Here is a 17,031-nt window from a genome sequence, read left to right as displayed (position 1 = left end):
CTGTTTCTTTTGGGAAGGGGACTGTACTCAAGCAGTCATTTAAGGACTGTCTCTGTTTACTAAAGGATGACAAACACCAACCTTCCTGAAGGAAAATCCCAGGGGAGACAGGGCACAGCAGTATTTACCCTGAGGCTATGAGGTGAAGTCAGGATCAAACCACTATGGGTGACTTTGCTCGCTGACCCAATGGTGAAAACTTCTCAATTCAGTCACTGCTGGTATTTCCCAAAAGGATAGCAAGTACACTGTAGTTATCTTGCTGTGACTCCTCACCTTTACTTTGTCTTCCAGTGAAGGCCTACCTAATTCCCAGTCGTACACGTGCTTGCAGCTTAAGCACAGAACAGAAGTCTATGCACACTTCTCAAGGAGCTGTGTGTCATGGACACTGACCTGTGGGAGTGAAGCCAAGCTCTCTATGCAACAGGAGCATGTGCCCAGTTCATAATGGTTTAGATAAGCTGCAGGTGACTTCCCCAAGTGGCAGCCCAACTTCTAATCCATCATAGGTGAGAGGTGGGGCTCCAGGCTTTCTCCCTTTACCCTAAAACCTCCTTGACCCATTTGCAGTGAGTAGCTTCCTGGTGATGCCTGCAGGAAGCTGTTTTTGCATGTTTCAGGGACTGGGATGATATTTGGCCCTTGTAGGGAGGGCTAAGGTGGGAGAAGTCTACTTATGTTCCTGTGCCAAGGCAGGCATGAGCTGGCCCTCCAGTGATGTTGGGTGGCATCCCAAGCCATGACAAACACGCAAGTGCTTTGTAGGCTGATGCTGTGCTCCACAAAAACTACTTTGAGGAGTGTGTAAATTCTCTGTGAGCAGCAGTTCTGGTTGGCAGCCAATAGCCATTGCTGCCAAGCTGCCAGGGCATGTCCAAACATATGTCCTTCTGGTGCACCCTGAGCAGGTATCTACTGCTAAAGGAACTGCTGGAAAATTGTACCTATGGTTTGCATCTAGGATCATAGGAAAGTAGTACTGGAAGGGACCTCATGAAGTCATTTAGTCCAGCCCTCTGCTCAAGGCAGGACCATCCCTGACTAAACCATCCCAGCCAAGTGCCTGTCCAACATACTCTTCAAAATTTCCAGGCATGGAGATTCCACAGTTTCTCTAGATAGCCTGTCCCAATGCCTGACCACTCGCATAGTCAGAAAGTTAATCCCCAGCCTGTTGAAGCTTGACATCATTGCTGCTATCTGTATAGCATGGGACTGTCTACATTCTTCTGTTGGTTGCCAGTCAGCAACAGAAGCTTCCTGCCACCTGGTCAGGATGGGGTAATTCTGCCAGCCTGGTGGCTGGTTCTGCTGCAGGAGAGGGGCTTTGAGTGTGGGTGTGTTCAGCATTGAGGGGTAGATGAAGTCATGACCAGGCTGGTGCTGTTAGCATGGGAATGTTGCCACTGCTGTTGGATGTTGCTGGAGAAGCGTCCATCCAAGTTATTATTTTATCCCATCTTCTGTCTCATCACCTCATATGATGTATCCTCTGGGAAAGGTTTGGAAGAACATAGATAACATATCACTACCAGGTGGCAGTAGACAACACTCAAACTTGGGTTCTTGTGCAACAGACTTATTTCCTCCTATGCTCTACCTAAATGGACTGGAAGCTGGATAATGGCCTCTGTGGTTATTTGGCCTGTGCGAAGCGGCTAGTATTTGCTTTGGATTTGGATTTGGCCAATTTGGGTGACAGTGAATCGATTCAGTGATTAGAGTCACTGTCCCAAATCAATTCCACTGAATCTGATTCTGGGATTTGGCCACCGCCGAATCAGCCCCATTCCCCACCCGCTCTCCGAGCCCCATCAATGGCTGCCCAGCCCAGCTCCAGCATCTCAGCACTTTGACAGAAAAAAGCCTAGCACTCACCGGCTGCTGCCAGGCTGGGGGCTGGGGGTGGGGGGTGGGGGAAGGTGCGGGGTGAGGATCAAATAGCTTCCTCACTTTCTCTGCAATTACTAACTCTGAAACAGCTGTGGGCAATTTCTGTATACAAGGAAAATATCAAGTGGCTTACTGAGATATGTTATGATATGATGTTTAAGGTAGAAATTAAAAGTCTGATTGTTCTGGGTTTGGATGTGAAAGAGGGGCAGCGCAGGCCACACTTCTTTTACTAATGGGGACCTTAATGTTATTTCGGACAGTGGTGATGGCCTGGAGAAGGGAATACCTGGAAATGCCTTAATGATAGTTGATGAGAAAAAACAGATCATGCACCTGGGCACTTGCATTCAGGGGCATTGCTCAGCTCATGTTCCTCATCCCTACCTGGCCCCAGGCAGCCAGGTGAACCACAGCCCACTGCTGCTTGTGTGATTTGTGCTCACTTGGAACCCCCCTCAGTTCAGAAGTGGCTGGGGAGAAGGGAGGGAGGGCAGGAGAATACAGCTGGTTCCCTCCACCTGGAAGTCACACAATATCCACAGGGAACTTGGGGCCTCAAGAGTCACAGATCTTCCCTCCCTTCTGCCATGACAGTGACAATAATGTCACCATGCCATTTGCCCAGCGCCAGCAGCACCAGCCTGGGTACACACACCACCCCCCTTTCAGCCCTGTAGCGCACTGGGGAATCTGACTTACAGCCTTCCTGCATCCTGCAGTCTAGGACTGGTTTCAGCTCTGCATCTTCTCCATCCTCTGCCCTTGCTCTGCAGAGCAGCTGCTCCACTCCATTGTCCCCTTCTTCTCCCAGACCCCCCACCCCCACCCCTGACATGTCCACCAGGAATGTAAGGCCTATGATGGCTCACTGTCCACACTTCTGTCCATCCCTATAGCCTCTTAACAGAGACAGCTGGCTGACCTAATGGCACACTGGCTTGTTGACAAGTCTGATGCTGTCACTCCAGAGGAAGTCATGCTGTCATGTGTCCCTGACTGATCTTCTCCAATCACTCTGCCATGTGCTGTTTTCCCCGCCCCTATGGTGCACTCCCAGGCCTGCTAAGGTGCTTTCTCAAGTGGTCTTGCATGTCTTTATATGCCAGGGGGTTGAAAAAATCTAGCAGATGAGGCCGATTCTCTGCTTCAAGAAGGGTTTGGCTCCCCTTAATTTTTTCCCTTCACTAGATCACCTCCTGTTTCTCTCCTCCACACACCAGTAACCCCCACTCCTCATTCCCTGTCTATTGATTTCTCCCCTGCCACTCCCATCTGTTTTCCCTACCCTTCTTCTAGGTAACTACCTTCTAACCCACTGGCCTCTTCACTGCAGGATGCCCTGCAGCAAAACTCTCAGTCTCGTGGTACCTCCCTCTGCCTCAGCACCCTAGATGCCTACACTCCCCCCACCTCAGCTGGAACCTGCTATCTCTTCCATTGCTCGGTTCAGAGCAATGGCATGTCAGGAGCTGCCAGGTTCATGGGCCCACTTCACAATGTTATGTCATTTAATAATCCAGAGGGTAATGCTGATCTTCACTCCAGTTGTAACTCTGGGGTTAGGCCCAGAGATGCCTCGGACTCACTTTTCAGAGATTAACAAATTAGTGGTAATTAGAGTAAGATTAATTCTCCTTTTGCATCTTTTTAGCAGGTAACAGTCGACAGAGCTGCTTTTGCAGCTTTTCCTGAGATGAACCTTCCATGTTCTTCAGTCCCTTGTTATAGACAACAGGTCAGTCCAGCCGGCAATAACTAATCATAAGAGCCTCGGAGGCAGAACCAGTATTATTCTGAAATTGTGCAGCACTTCTAAACTGTGTGCAAGAGGAGTATATAAACACAGCCCAAGGCAGAACAAAATAGGAACAGCATCAGAATCTGCCTGATAGGTTCAGAGAGCCTGGGAAGGGTCAGAGGGACAGCTAGCCCTGCCTTGTGATACTCAGCACTTCCAGAAGCAGGTTGCTAAGCTGCTGGTACATTTTTCAGGATTTGATCTCATAGCAGCTCATTTTGGGGCTGACATGTGCTTTTGGATGTACCCTTTCGCTGGAAGGAGAAGCAGAGCTTTCTTGTGTCTCCTGTAAAGTGCTGGGTGTGATAGCCCCTCTCTTAATGATAACCCCTGCCCAGGTCTGGGGAGTTATTGCATAATTGAGATTGAGGCAGTCAGCTGAGTGCGTTCAACCAGCCTTATCTACAGACCTAGTCGGTGACACCCCTGCTGTGTATCTGCCCTCAGAACGACCTTCGGTTTGTATCCGTTCTGCTTTGGGTGCTATTAATAGCCAGGTCTTTGTATTTGCACAGATGGCGTCTTTTTCACCAGCTCTCAGGTGAGAAGTGTTACCTCTGAACCACGTTATGGCCGTATTGTCAGGTGCTCTCCATGCACAAGGCCCGGTATCAGTGTTGCCAGGCATAATCATCACTTGTATGGAGTAAATTCAGCTCAGACTGAAAAGCACTAAAGTGGCCAAATGGACTGTAAGCCGGAACCATCTAAAGAGCACTTACATCTGAAAAAAGTTAATATGCAGTCAATTTTCCATCTTCAGATGATCTGAAATTGTCTTTGGGACATGTACATGGACTTATAGGAACATGGACCCCTGTGTTCACAAGACATTCGCTAACTCTCGGCTGTCCAACTTCTAAGGGGCTGGGATTGCACCAGCAAGGGCCACATGCCCCGGAGGCTTCAGCAGTGCAAGCCACAGGTCCCCAGGCTGCACCCCCACTCCCATGCTGCACCGCACATGCAGACAGCCCTCACCTCAGCTTCCTTGCTGCACCACTTTGAGGGCTTCCCTAGTGCTGTAGGCTGCACTCCTGGGGTATAAGCAAGAAATGAAAGCTGATGCAGGGAGGGGAAGCCTAGAGAACCTGGCTGCAGCAGCAGCTGGAATGATAGGGGGAACAGCAGCTGGGCAGGAGCCTGGGAGCTACATGTTAATGGGTTAACCCCTTGGCCCATGGCCCTGAACTAACTGAAGGAATTCCCCAAATTGCCGTTTCAAAACCCTCGCACACAGCTACAGGGAATGATACCTCAAGCACCAACAACAGCCCCTTCCATGCAACAAGGAAAAGCAGGGGAGATGAGAATATGGCTAGTGCCCTGGGGCACCTGCTCAGAGGCATGTTATATGGATGAGCTGAGACTGAGGATGTGACAGCAGAGGACAGTGATTCCTCTGTGGGATCAGGCTGGGATGCTAACACTCTAACAAGGGGCAACAGGTGAAATGGTCAAAACATTTGCTATTCTCAACAATCTGATCATAGGCAAAAGACAAAAAAAAAAGCAGCATATGCTTGAATTTTTGCAATGCAAGACAGTCCTCCATTCCATGTGATAATTCAGCGATTCCAGTCTGACATTCCCATGTTTCAAATCTGACATAATGGGCTAGTGTGCAGAGCAGCAGAGACCCCTGAAGCTGAATGGCTTGGCCTACTGCTTACAGTTATTGAGCATGTTTGTCTGGGTTCAGATCATGAATTACTGGCTTTGAAGCAGGTAGCCCATTAGGCTGCTGCTTTACCTTTCCCAGATTAATTCAGTGCCTGGAAAGAGCCCTGCAGAGTAACTGAGCTGGGTAACTGAGCCAATGCCCAGATTGGCAGGTGATGCTCCTGTGTGAGTTCTGCAGGTCTGTGGCAAGAAAAAGGGGGACTTTTAAGCATGAATTAGCTAAAAGATTAAACCACTTGGCTCTGCAGGCTAGCTCAGGGAAAGTTAAGGCAAAGCCAACATTACAGAGGTCTGTAGGAGTGGACAGCGATGGCTATCAAGCTGGCCAGCACCCAGGGACACAGGGCTTCTCTAGTAATTCAACAGCTACGGGCAAGATCACTACACAGAGGCAAGAGCTATGTGAAATATTCTCAACAAAACAGTGGCAGGGGGTCACTTGGTGGGAGCTGAGAGAGGGAGCCAGTTGCCCCCCATTCCAATCTCGCCTACCACATCCTTGATGCCCTTCTGGGGGGACATCAGTCACTGGAGCAGTTCACAGGGGCCTGGCATCCAGACATGGGCCAGGTGTGTCGAGATCAGCAGTACACGCTCTCTGCACCTCACATCTTGCCTCCTCCCGGGGGAGGTGCTGAGAGCCTCCCAGCTACCCCCTACCTCACAGGCTAACACTCTGGCCTCTGCACCATACAACGGGTCAACCTACAGTGCTCAGCCCTTCCAGTGCACCATAGGCCTGCCACAAGCAGTCGCACCTCAAATCTCAGCAGCCTTAATACTCCTTCTGTGGCTTCTCTCCTGCCAGAAAAGCTAATGGTAGTATCCACACAGGCTCCTACAGTCTCATAAGCAGACTCTCTCCTGCCTATTGTGCTGCAGACCCTCTCCATGTGTCTCAGGAACAAGAGTCTTCTCCTGGCATTTGGGCACAGGAGGTGGGATGGGACACCCAGGCCCATTCAATTCCCTTGGCCCAACCTCCTCAGCTATAGTTCAGCATTTGGGGCCACTTTACCTGATCCAGCCCCTGTGGGCATCTTTCCTTTGGCCAATACCTTAGAGATCTGCCTTGGATCCTTTTATCTGTTCTGGAGTTCACCAGGCTTTCAACATTCACTACACTGGTTTCTGTGCCTCAACCTCCACCATCTGGGGGCTTATAGGCAGCCTCCCTGGCCTCTAGCCCCCATCAGCCATGCTCCAGGCCCAGAAGTAAGGCTACTCTAGGCTCATCCCACTAAGGCCATACTTGAGTCTTTGGTCTCCAAAATAGAGTCACAGAGAAGTGTTTGAGAGCAGCCAGCAGGAATGAGCTGGGAGAGACCCCATGAGTGAACTTTTAAGTTTGGAACATGGCAGTGGGGATGGATGGAAGGACGTCACTCACGCCCCTCAGTGGCAGCTCCTGCTGCCATCACAGTGTAGACAAGACTTTTCAGGACTCTACTCTTTAGCAGGCAGCCATACTAAAACATCACTGTAATGTAAGGGGGACCGCCAACCTGCTCAGTGTTAGTTTGCACCTCCCTAACACTGCTTTCTCCCAGTCATAAATCCAGACTTGTGCTGTAGGTATGAATTCTCTCCTATGAGGATTTAGCTCCTTAGCAATGCCCCGAGGCATCCAGCCCTAGATGGCACTGCTATCTGAGAAGGAAGTTTATTGAATGAGCCTTGACCTTTATGACACTCACTGAGGAAGGAGGTGGAAGGGTAGGTCCAAGAAGAGAAAGACAGAGTAGTGATAAGAAAAGAGATCTGGGGAGGCATGAAATGGTGCTGGGAGTTAGGAGCCACCCTTACTAGGGAGGGGGAGAGCTTGCAGTTCTCTGTCTGTCTTCATAGAATCATAGAAGTCAGGTTGGAAGGGACCTTGTAGATCTTCAAGTCCAACCCCCTGCCTGGGCAGGAGAAAAACTGGGCTCAGATGACTCCAGCCAGGTAGGCATCAAGCCTCTTCTTAAAGACCCCAAGGGTAGGAGCCAACACCACTTCCTTTGGAAGTTGGTTCCTTGAGGCTGAAGTTTGAACCTGAAACCACTTGAGGGTAGGCAGTTTCACTCTAAAGGCAGAAAAACTTGACACCCCTCTGAATAAGAGAAAATAAAGCCAGGAATAACCCAGAGATATGTAATTAATCCCCCCACATCTCCAGATATATAGATGGGTTATGGAGCTAAAAAATGTGTCATAAGCCAAGGTGTCTATCTATCTATCTATCTGTCTCTTGCCTGTCAAGAAAGACTGGGCACGTCAATTGCCTGTCAAGAAAGACTGGGGTGGTGGGGAGCATGCTTTTTTTGAACACTTGAGTTTGACAAAACTGAATCCTGTAGAATTCTTTAAAAACCAAACCAAACCAAACCAAACCAAATACATCCTATTTCTCGTCAAAGCAACAAACCAAAACAGCTTCCTGCCTTCTCTGTTTTATTTTTTATTGATTTATTTATTTTGCACTAGTGCAGTAAAATGGGTGTCACAGGCATAATTTTTAAAGAGTAAATACAGACCAAGATAAGGCACATTATACAATAAAGGGCAAGGATGCTCAGCCTGACTTGAAACTAGATGACACATTTGGCTTTCCTATTGCTGTTCTGTGATAAGGAAAAATGCTTTGGGGCTGCATGTAGGTCAGTTAATAATTCAGGCTATGAAAATTAAATATTTAGAATGCATTGTAAAGCAGATGCATTGTTGGCTGTCTGTTGCCAAAGCAATGGACTTTGACACTAGAGAATCCATACATTTCTTTTACAATTTCCCTGAAAAATGAATGGCTGTGGAATCTTTTCCGGCCTTATAATGCAGTCAGGGTGCAAGAGATTTTCCTATTACTAAGAGTTCTGGGCTAATAATTTAATCAAATCGTTAACACTGAGTCATCCCCTTTTGCTGTTCTTTCCAGTTCCAGTGACTGCTGGCTCCCATGAGACCTGAATTACAAAACTTTACCAGGTTGGTTAATACAGAACCCATTTGTGTGAGTCAATGTCTAATTGCTTCTGGAAAGTGCCTCTGCAGCACTGAAGAGCTCTAGCACTAATGGCCATGTCTCCAAGATATCCTCACTCTCCCCAGCAGTAGCACCTCTAAGCATGCTCCACTGCACCTGTGGCTCCTATCTATGTGCAGGGAGGCTGCTCCAATAATTATGTGTTGGAGCAGACTCAATTAATCAACTGTAGTAATTACTACGCTCCAGCAGACTCTGGCATCATGTGTATCAGCATGGGCAACTGATGCCTCCATTGCAAGTCCGCTGACGGTGGGGTGTTGCACTTCCGGTTTTGTAGCTGTTGCTTCCAGGGGGTGCACAGCTGATCTCAGGGGGTGCACATGCACCCACGTGCACCCCCTACGCATTGCCAATATGTATCAGTGTTTCTGTGCTGAAAAATGGTGGCAGGAGCACTTTAACTGAAGCTCATTTGACAAGCTTTGGTTAAAGTACTCTGGCCACCATTTTTTCAGGGCAGGGATGCTGATACACATGACAGTTTAATTAACACAGCTCTCAGAGCCACAATAATTAAAGTGTGCCCCCACTGCCTCCCAGAGCATGTCTATAAACACCCAAAGTGCCTGCCTCATAACTCAGAAGCAGTTTGGCCACTACTGCAGGTTATTAATTGGCCCTTTCCCTCAGCAGCGCTAATTAGCACCTCCAGTTCCCTACACAGGCAGCTACTCTGCTCTGGTTTTTGAAGACAGCGTAGATAGAAAAATACAGGCTGCTATGGGCACTGCCATGGGGGATAGTGGGTTTACTATGTGGATGTGGCTGTTCTCCTTCAACACAGCAAGGCCCAAATAGAGGGAGATACAGTTGTATGACAGCGGCAAATGGGGGATGCCATTGATGTATTCACATAGGATGGGAAATGACCTGCAGTGAGAACTGCTCCTTCCATGACCTCAGGCACTATGAGTCTGTAGTTCTGCTGGGAGCCATTTTCAACATTAAAGGATACCTAGTGTATGTGGGCTGTAGGGAATTTGGTATCTCAGTGTCTTTGAGGATCTGGCCTGCGGTGCCTGAGGAGCTGGATTGCAGGAAGAGGCTCTCAGTGACTCCAGGTCAAATATTCTTTCTTTAGAAGCTTATGTGAACATCACTGTCCTTCAGTCACACCCTCTTGCAGCAACATTGCCTTTAATGGTTTGCATCTGTGCAACTAATTGGACACCAAACAATCATTCTGCACTAGGAGGGATAAAACCTCCCTCTGTTGGGGTTGGCTCCTGCAGGACTCAAAGGACTAAAAGGCCATAAAAAGTTATGTGAGTCACTAAACTCAGATGATGTGCCTCTGAATGTGTCCCAGGAACAGATTTATTAAGTAAGGGAATATAATTTTACTAAGTCACTTTTCAGAGCGGAACAGCAGTTTAAAATGTTGCTTATCAGATCAACAGTTTAAGATATAGGGGGAAGAGCAAGGGCATCAAGATAGAAGTGATTCCAAGCATGCATATAACTTTAAAATGCAAGCAAAAAGGCTGGATTTCATACTGGTGTTTCAGAAAATAGTGCTATAAACTAGTGTCAGGGGTTTAGATTTTGTAATAGAGCCTGGAGCCATTGCAAAGAAGTAGGAATACATAACTGATAGGGCTGTGCAGAGCAGGTAATATTCAATTTGACAGCCATGTTGAATATTAAGCTGGGTCCTGCTTCAATTTGCCATCCACTTTGAGTCGAAATGGGTCTGCTAAAACTCGAGGTCGAAGCTCAGTGGAATATTCGAGGTGCTTCAACTTCCCCATAGGCTATAATGGGGAAGGTTGAAGCAGGCTATGACTTTGGCATTTCTTGTCTGATCTTGATGAAACTTGCAGGAATGGTAGCTCCTGAGGAGCCCACAAAGCCTGCCAACAATCAACAAGATAGGTTCAGAGGGGTCAGAGAAACACCACCCCAAATTCTTGAGAGAAAACCTCCTGTGACTTCTGTGTGGAAAGCCACAGGGAGCTCAAAACTGCTGGCTTGCCAGCCCCTGAGGAGCCCACAAAGCCTGCCAACTTTCAAGGTGATAGGTGCAGGGGTTTGGAAGAAACTGTAAAACTCATGATCCAGATGGAGTGAGGAGGGTGGCGTTCACTCCGTCTGTACCTGGCGCTTGGGGACCCCGGCAGCGGGAGGTTCACCTTGAGGAACACCAGCTGCTCCCCCAAATCAGGATCCAGGCAGGTGTGGTGGGGTGTCACAACATCCCCAGCCATGCTGAACACCCTCTCGCTTGGCCAACTGGTTGGTGGACAGGACAGGTATTCCCGGACAACTGTGGCCAGATCCAGCCACATCGGGCTGCGGGTTGCCCAGCAGGCCAAGGGGTTGCAGTCCAGGGGCTTCGCAGGCTCGGCAAGATAGGCAGACACCACGGTGTGAGGGCTGTCTGCCTGATCCTGGGGTCTGGTGGGTCTGGACCTCCTAATGTTTGCCATGGCCTTAGCCCATATTGCCAGTGTCTGTGGTGGAGGGGAAGACTAGCTTGTGGATGATGGGCTGGGTTCAGGCAGTGGATCTCCCTGTCCCACTTCCCGCCGCCTCCACCGTTCTGCCCCCATCACTTTCTTAATAAGTACCTCCCTCCAGTGACTCAGTGTCTCACTGCCGCATATGGTACCCTTCACCCTTGGGTCACAGATGGAGGCCAGCATATGCACTGTGCTGGACCCCAAGGGTTCGAGCCTTTTCCTAAGGCCCTCCTTCAGCCGCCTTACCAGTGCCTGCACATCTGGTGAAAGCGGCCAGCCCCAGCCAGGAACATTGGCCCCCAGAAAGCTCTTCATTTGGCTGCGGAGCTCCTTCACTATGGAGAGCACCTGGCTGAGGAAGGCATCAGCAGCACTGAGGGTCTCAGCGGCCTCGAGGAAGGGCTTGAGGACCAGCAAGATCTGGGAGATGGCATCCCACTCAGCTTTGGTCAGGGAGCCGCTGATCCCAATCTCTCCAAGCAAGGCCAGCTCATGGATGGCCTTCTGTTACTCCACCAGCCTCTCGAGCATCAGGTATGTGGAACGCCACTGAGTCTCCACATCCTGCATGATTCTGTGCTGTGGGACACTTAGCTCTGCTTGTTTGTCCCGCAGCATCTTGCCCCCCCTTGATGCTCTGGTGGAAGTAGCCTGCCACCTTCCTGCATTTGGAAACGAGCCTGCTGGTGTTGCTGGCGCCATCACCAACAGCCCCGTCCCCACCAGGCATCCCCCACAATCAGATGTAAATTGTGGGCCACACAGCGAATACCAGCAAAGTTGGTATCACGGACTGCCTTGACCATATTGGCCCCGTTGTCGGTGCCCATGAAGCTGCGGGTGAGCTCAGCCTGCCCAGCGCCCAGCCAACCCTACACCATGTGGTTCATGGCCCCTCTTACCTCTGTTGCTGTATGGGACTCATCCATCACCTTGGCGTGAAGGAGAGCCCGCTGATGGCCTGACTGGCCACACCAGTGCCCTGTGAGTGAGAGGTATGCATGATCTCCACCCCAGCTGCTCCAGATGTCCGAGGTGAAGTGTACGGTCACCTGCGGACCTGCCTTGTGCAGCTTCTCCCTCAAGTGCTCCCTGCATGCTTCGTATAGGGAGGGCACCACTGTCCTGCTGAAGGTGGTATGTGTGGGCACCTGGTAGGATGGAGCCACCAGTGCCAGGAGCCGCCTGAACCCTGGCCGCTCAACAAAGGTGAAGGGCTGGCCATCCAGAGCAAGCATCTCCCCAATGGTCTCAGTGACCTTGCTCGCATTTGCAGCTGGTCCCTTTTGCCCCCGATGTTCCAGGGTGCCCTGCCTCTGCTGTGGGGCGACGGGCGCTGTGGAGCGAGCGGGACCATTCCTGTGGCAAAGGGGTGGTACCTGTGGTGATGATTCAGCATCCCCAAGGTGGTCATGTGCTTTGTTCCCTTGCCCTGGCTGATTTTGGTTCAGCAGTGCATGCAGATAGCAAACGCAGGATCATCTGCCACCTCATAATGATCCCAGACCATGCTAGTACTAGGCCTTTCCCTCTGGCGTGCGGGTGCATCTGTGGATGCTGCTGAACTCTCCCCCTCTTCAGCAGTCAGAGGCACAGCAAGAGAAAGAGCAGACTCAGCTGAGCCGCTTGCCTTCACCTGTACAGAGGCACCTTCTGAAGTGCCTTCTGGGAAAGACCTTGTGGCTTGAAAGGAAAAACCTGAGGGGTGTTGAGCACAAACTCAACTGATTCCCCCTCCTTCCCTTGCCAGGGCACTGAGATCCAGATCCAGCACCAGTTCTTCTTCTGGCGCTGGGGGGCTCAGCATAGGCAGTGACACGGGTGGAGCGTGCTGCTGTGCTGGTTGCATTTATAATGGGAGAGGTTGTGGCTGCTGTGTCTGGACATGAAGGAGTCTCAGGCACAGGCAGTAGCTCTGGTGGCACTGCTGCTCCCCTCTCTTTACTGCTTGTAGCAGCCTCATCCCTTGTAGCTGGAGGAAAGAGGCTGTGTCTGAGTTTGGTGGGGGGAGAAACTGCAGCTCTCCCGCTTGCAACCCCCCTTGCTCCCCTTCGTGCAGGCTGGTCAGTGTGGCCACCTGCCTTTCTGCCCCGCTTCATAATGTGTTCCTTCGTATGTAAACTGGAACCTCGAAGTGTGCTGTGCGCCACAGGTTAGATTTCTGGATGTTATGTAAATGTGTTTATGTGTGTAGATAATATGTTGAGAAGCATTGGTGTGGTGGAAAGAATGAATGATGTATAAAAAATATATATATAAACTAAATTCCTGTATATAGAATCAATCCTAGGCTACTACTAACCCTGTCCAATATAAGTGTAAACTAATGTGAAAAGCAGTTATAAAATAAAAGCACCAAGTTCTCAGAAATCCCTGTTGCTAGTGTTGCAAGTGGGGAATCTGTTGAAGATCAGGGCTTCCAGCCGTTGTGGTCTGACGCGGAGGTGCTGGCGCACAGCAGCAGCTCAGCAACTGACCCCAAGGCAGAAAGCAGGGGAGCTGAAAAACTGCTGCCTTTTCTACATTTTTCTGGCCCTCCCCCAGAGCACTGGGATTGGAAGGGACCTCAGAGAATGCTGACAGGTCACTGGCCAGCCACATGTCAGTCATGAAAGACCTCCTTCCTCCTCTCCCCCTTCCTCCCCTTACTTTCCTTTTCTTCCCCCCACAGGGAATCTGGTATAGGCAACCGGAATATTCGACCCTTGTCGAATATTCGACCCACGCTGTTAATATTCAACTCGTGCTGTTAATATTCGACTTCTGGTATTCGATAGCTATTCAACCAGCTGCTATTCGACTCGACTTTCACTTTTCAAGGTTGAATATGTCGAATATTTGTTGAACTGAATATTAAGTCGAAGCTTTGCACAGCCCTAATAACTGAGGTACTAATTCAAGAGCATTAAAAGTGACAAAATGAAGGCAAGACTGACAAAACAGAGAAGCACTTAGTTGAAATCATTTGAATTTGATCACTGGTAAGCATTTACATTCTCAGATAATACCGCTTAGTAGTATTCTTCCCACTGGCACAGCGTCTGCGTGAGGGTGATCTCAGGCACATGGGTGCACATACACATTGCTCCTGACTCATTCCAGAATTACCACTAAGTTAGGCAATTGCATCTTTCCTTGCCAGAACTAACCACACAAACAAAGCCATATTTTTAGTGCGGAGAGAAATGCTCCTGTCAGTGGGCCTCGCTGGAAAACAGCAGCTGCTCTGGGTGGCTTTAATCCCAGGCCTGCACTCTCCCATTTGTAGTATGCTTTGCCTATCTGGCAGCAACCAATGCCATGGTTAGCCTTCCATGAAGGGGCAAGTTCTTCAAGGGAAGTTATGGAAATGCCTATTTCTGGGACTGAGCCCTGTAGCCATTGTCTATTTGAGGGTATTTACACAGCTCCAGGGAAAATGGAAAATGTCTGTCCCACCCAGCAATGACACACATACACTTAGATCATGCCTGGTCGACAGTCCTCAGGAGCTCTAGCAGGACAGCAGACAACAGCTATAATCCCAGAGCCCTTTCTGCCTTTGCAGGTCACTCCTGTAAAACAACTCCCATGACACCCTGGTCTTGGCTGAGAGAACATCAACACCTGATGCTTCATCATGTGTTGGGCTAAACCTGCTACAGACAGGCTTAATGAATACAGATGTTACATCACCAAAGGGCGGGATTCTCCCACTGCTTCACTGAGTGGCTCTGTTGACCACCCCTGAAACCCAGACCTGGCAGCACGGCAGAGGGAGACTGAGTCAAGCTTACAGGACAGCGGGGTGAGTGACTCCCATTTCAAGTCAGTGCCTTTAAAAAACAGCCTTTTCTTCAATGCCAGCACATTTTAGCAATGACTGTTTATCTCAGCTCTCTCCGTGCTCCAGCTTGGAATATTTGTGCAGGTCCCAAAAGAGCAGTAATAGTTTCCATCTGGGATATCAATTGTGGGATGTCAATGCTTGCTGCTGGTTTACAGTAATCCAGCCAATTTTGGTCATACTTCAAGCCTGAGTAAGCAGAATATACTGGGTACAGGATTCCAAGGAAATTAGGGTCATCTTCAGAGGAAGCTGCTTATCAAACTAGAGGCTGATGATTAAATGAAGGACGTTGGGTTGCCTGCCTGCTTCCAATTGAATACTAGTTGGCCAGGTGCTTCTGCACACCTAGTGGGACTGCACTGCTATAAAGAAGGAGCAGTTGGTTGGTCTGCTGCTTGGGCAATTAAGATTTCTAACTTGGTTGGGAATTTTGACCCTGCTGCTCCAAGCTAATGAGATCTTTTCAAAGCACAACAGAAGAGGGGAAGGTGCTCCAGACTCTGCTATCCCAACCATTCAGAAAAAAGAGAAGGTGCTTTTAAAATTCAAATGCTGAAAGCACTGCCCAGAAGGTCTAAGTATAGCTGAATGCAGGGTTGATGCTGCTATTATCTGTGCTGCTAATGAACTCACGTAGAGCCAGCACTTCACTGCCACACACTTTCTGCTGCATGCAGAAGTTGCAGCTCATGGCACTGACAACAAACTCCCCCTGCCTGATTAGATCCCTCTCTTGTCTTTCCCTTTTTCCCCAGATATTAATCCAGGGAGCCCCTGGAATGATGTGGGCTGCAGTCAAAATAGCTTAAGAAAAGGTCATTAGGGGGGAATTTTCCAAGGCACCTCAGGGACTTGGGAGCATGCAACCCACTGACCCCTGAGATGCAAGGGCCTGGCTGGGAAACAAGAGTTCTACCTTGTGAAAAATTCTGGGGGTTCATAACCAATATATAAAAGTTTCCTCTGAGAATTCCCAAATAGTTCTAGTGCAGGGCATGGTAAGCCAAACCATCCATGATCCCAGGAGGGGGACACAGGGTGGCAGGTCTGTGGTGGTAGGAAAACAGAGACTGGAAAACCTGGGGCTGCAGCATCATCTTCTTGTAGATTGTCAGAGAGTGAAGCAGGCAGAGAAGCGGTGTGATGCTGTCATGAGCACCAAGCTCCTTTCCCCACTTCTCCATGGGGCAGGAAATGGCAGAGCTGTTTGGCTGGGAAGAGACACATTGTGCAGTGTGGATGGGTGTTGGTGGGTGGGGGATGCTGTACTGAGTTGCAGGGTGATGGGCAGGCACAGAGAAGTCCATTCAGTGTCCTCACCAACCACACTACACATCACCTGTGCTGTGGGGTACACAGTGGGCTGACTCAGAGCCGTCTCCAGCATGGGGTAGTCTGGGCTGTTCCTTCCCTGGGACTGTAACTTATTCTTCACTCTGTTTGCCCTCCCCTAGATTCTAGCACCATCTCCTGCTCCAGGTCCCCTCCGAGTCAGTGGGTAGCATGTATATGTATCTGACATGTTGGCCTGATATGTTGTGAGTGGAGGCAGTGCATGGAGCCTCTCTGTCACCTCAAGAATCAGAGTATAACACAAACGCCTGTGTTTACAACAGCTGGAACACATGGGGTCCCCAGGTACTAGAAAAGCAAACCCCCAATCCCAGAGGCAGATCCATGTGTCACCCCACTGAAAAAATCAAATGAGTGGGGAATTGCCTCCTCTCCCCTCCTTTTCCCTCCCCTTTATGCTTTCAGGTTACAAAACAAAATCATGTTTGGTTGTTTAATGTGTTCAAAAAGAGAAGAATGTATTTCCCAAATGACTTCTTGGTGACTGTCCTGGCTCCCCCTGGGACCCAACAGGATTGTCAGTGTTAGGGCAAGTTGACCAGCTCCTCACCTTCCCCTTGCAAAGCTGTATGACTGTGTGAGATGATCTGTGCTCACACCCTGGCCTGTGTCCATCTCACTCATTTGGAGTCAAGTGTCTTAGCTTATGGTGCCCCGTATAAAGTTTCAGTGACATGAAGTGCTGTGATTCCATGGCAAATTCGACTCTTCAGGCAGCCAGGATTATCAAGAGGAGCTCTTGCCAGTTAATTTGCTCCAGTAAGGGAGTTAACCTCACTGATTTCAGTGTACATGGGCCAGCTCCCCTCACAGCTGATTTTGAGCCACTGTATGTTTAAATAAGGGACTGATGGGCTTGCATTTCTCTTCTCACTTGGATATGCATCCACTCTGGTCCTAACTACTTGGTATTATTCATGATTCAAAGTTCAGCTATTGCACTGTGTCCCATTACTCCCAGCTGAACCCTGTTCTCTATCAA

This window comes from Crocodylus siamensis, chromosome 2 (assembly GCF_052110815.1).
Source record: "Crocodylus siamensis isolate JL-2025a chromosome 2, ASM5211081v1, whole genome shotgun sequence".
In the NCBI taxonomy this organism is placed as follows: domain Eukaryota; kingdom Metazoa; phylum Chordata; order Crocodylia; family Crocodylidae; genus Crocodylus; species Crocodylus siamensis.
Note: the sequence above shows the minus strand (reverse complement) of the source record.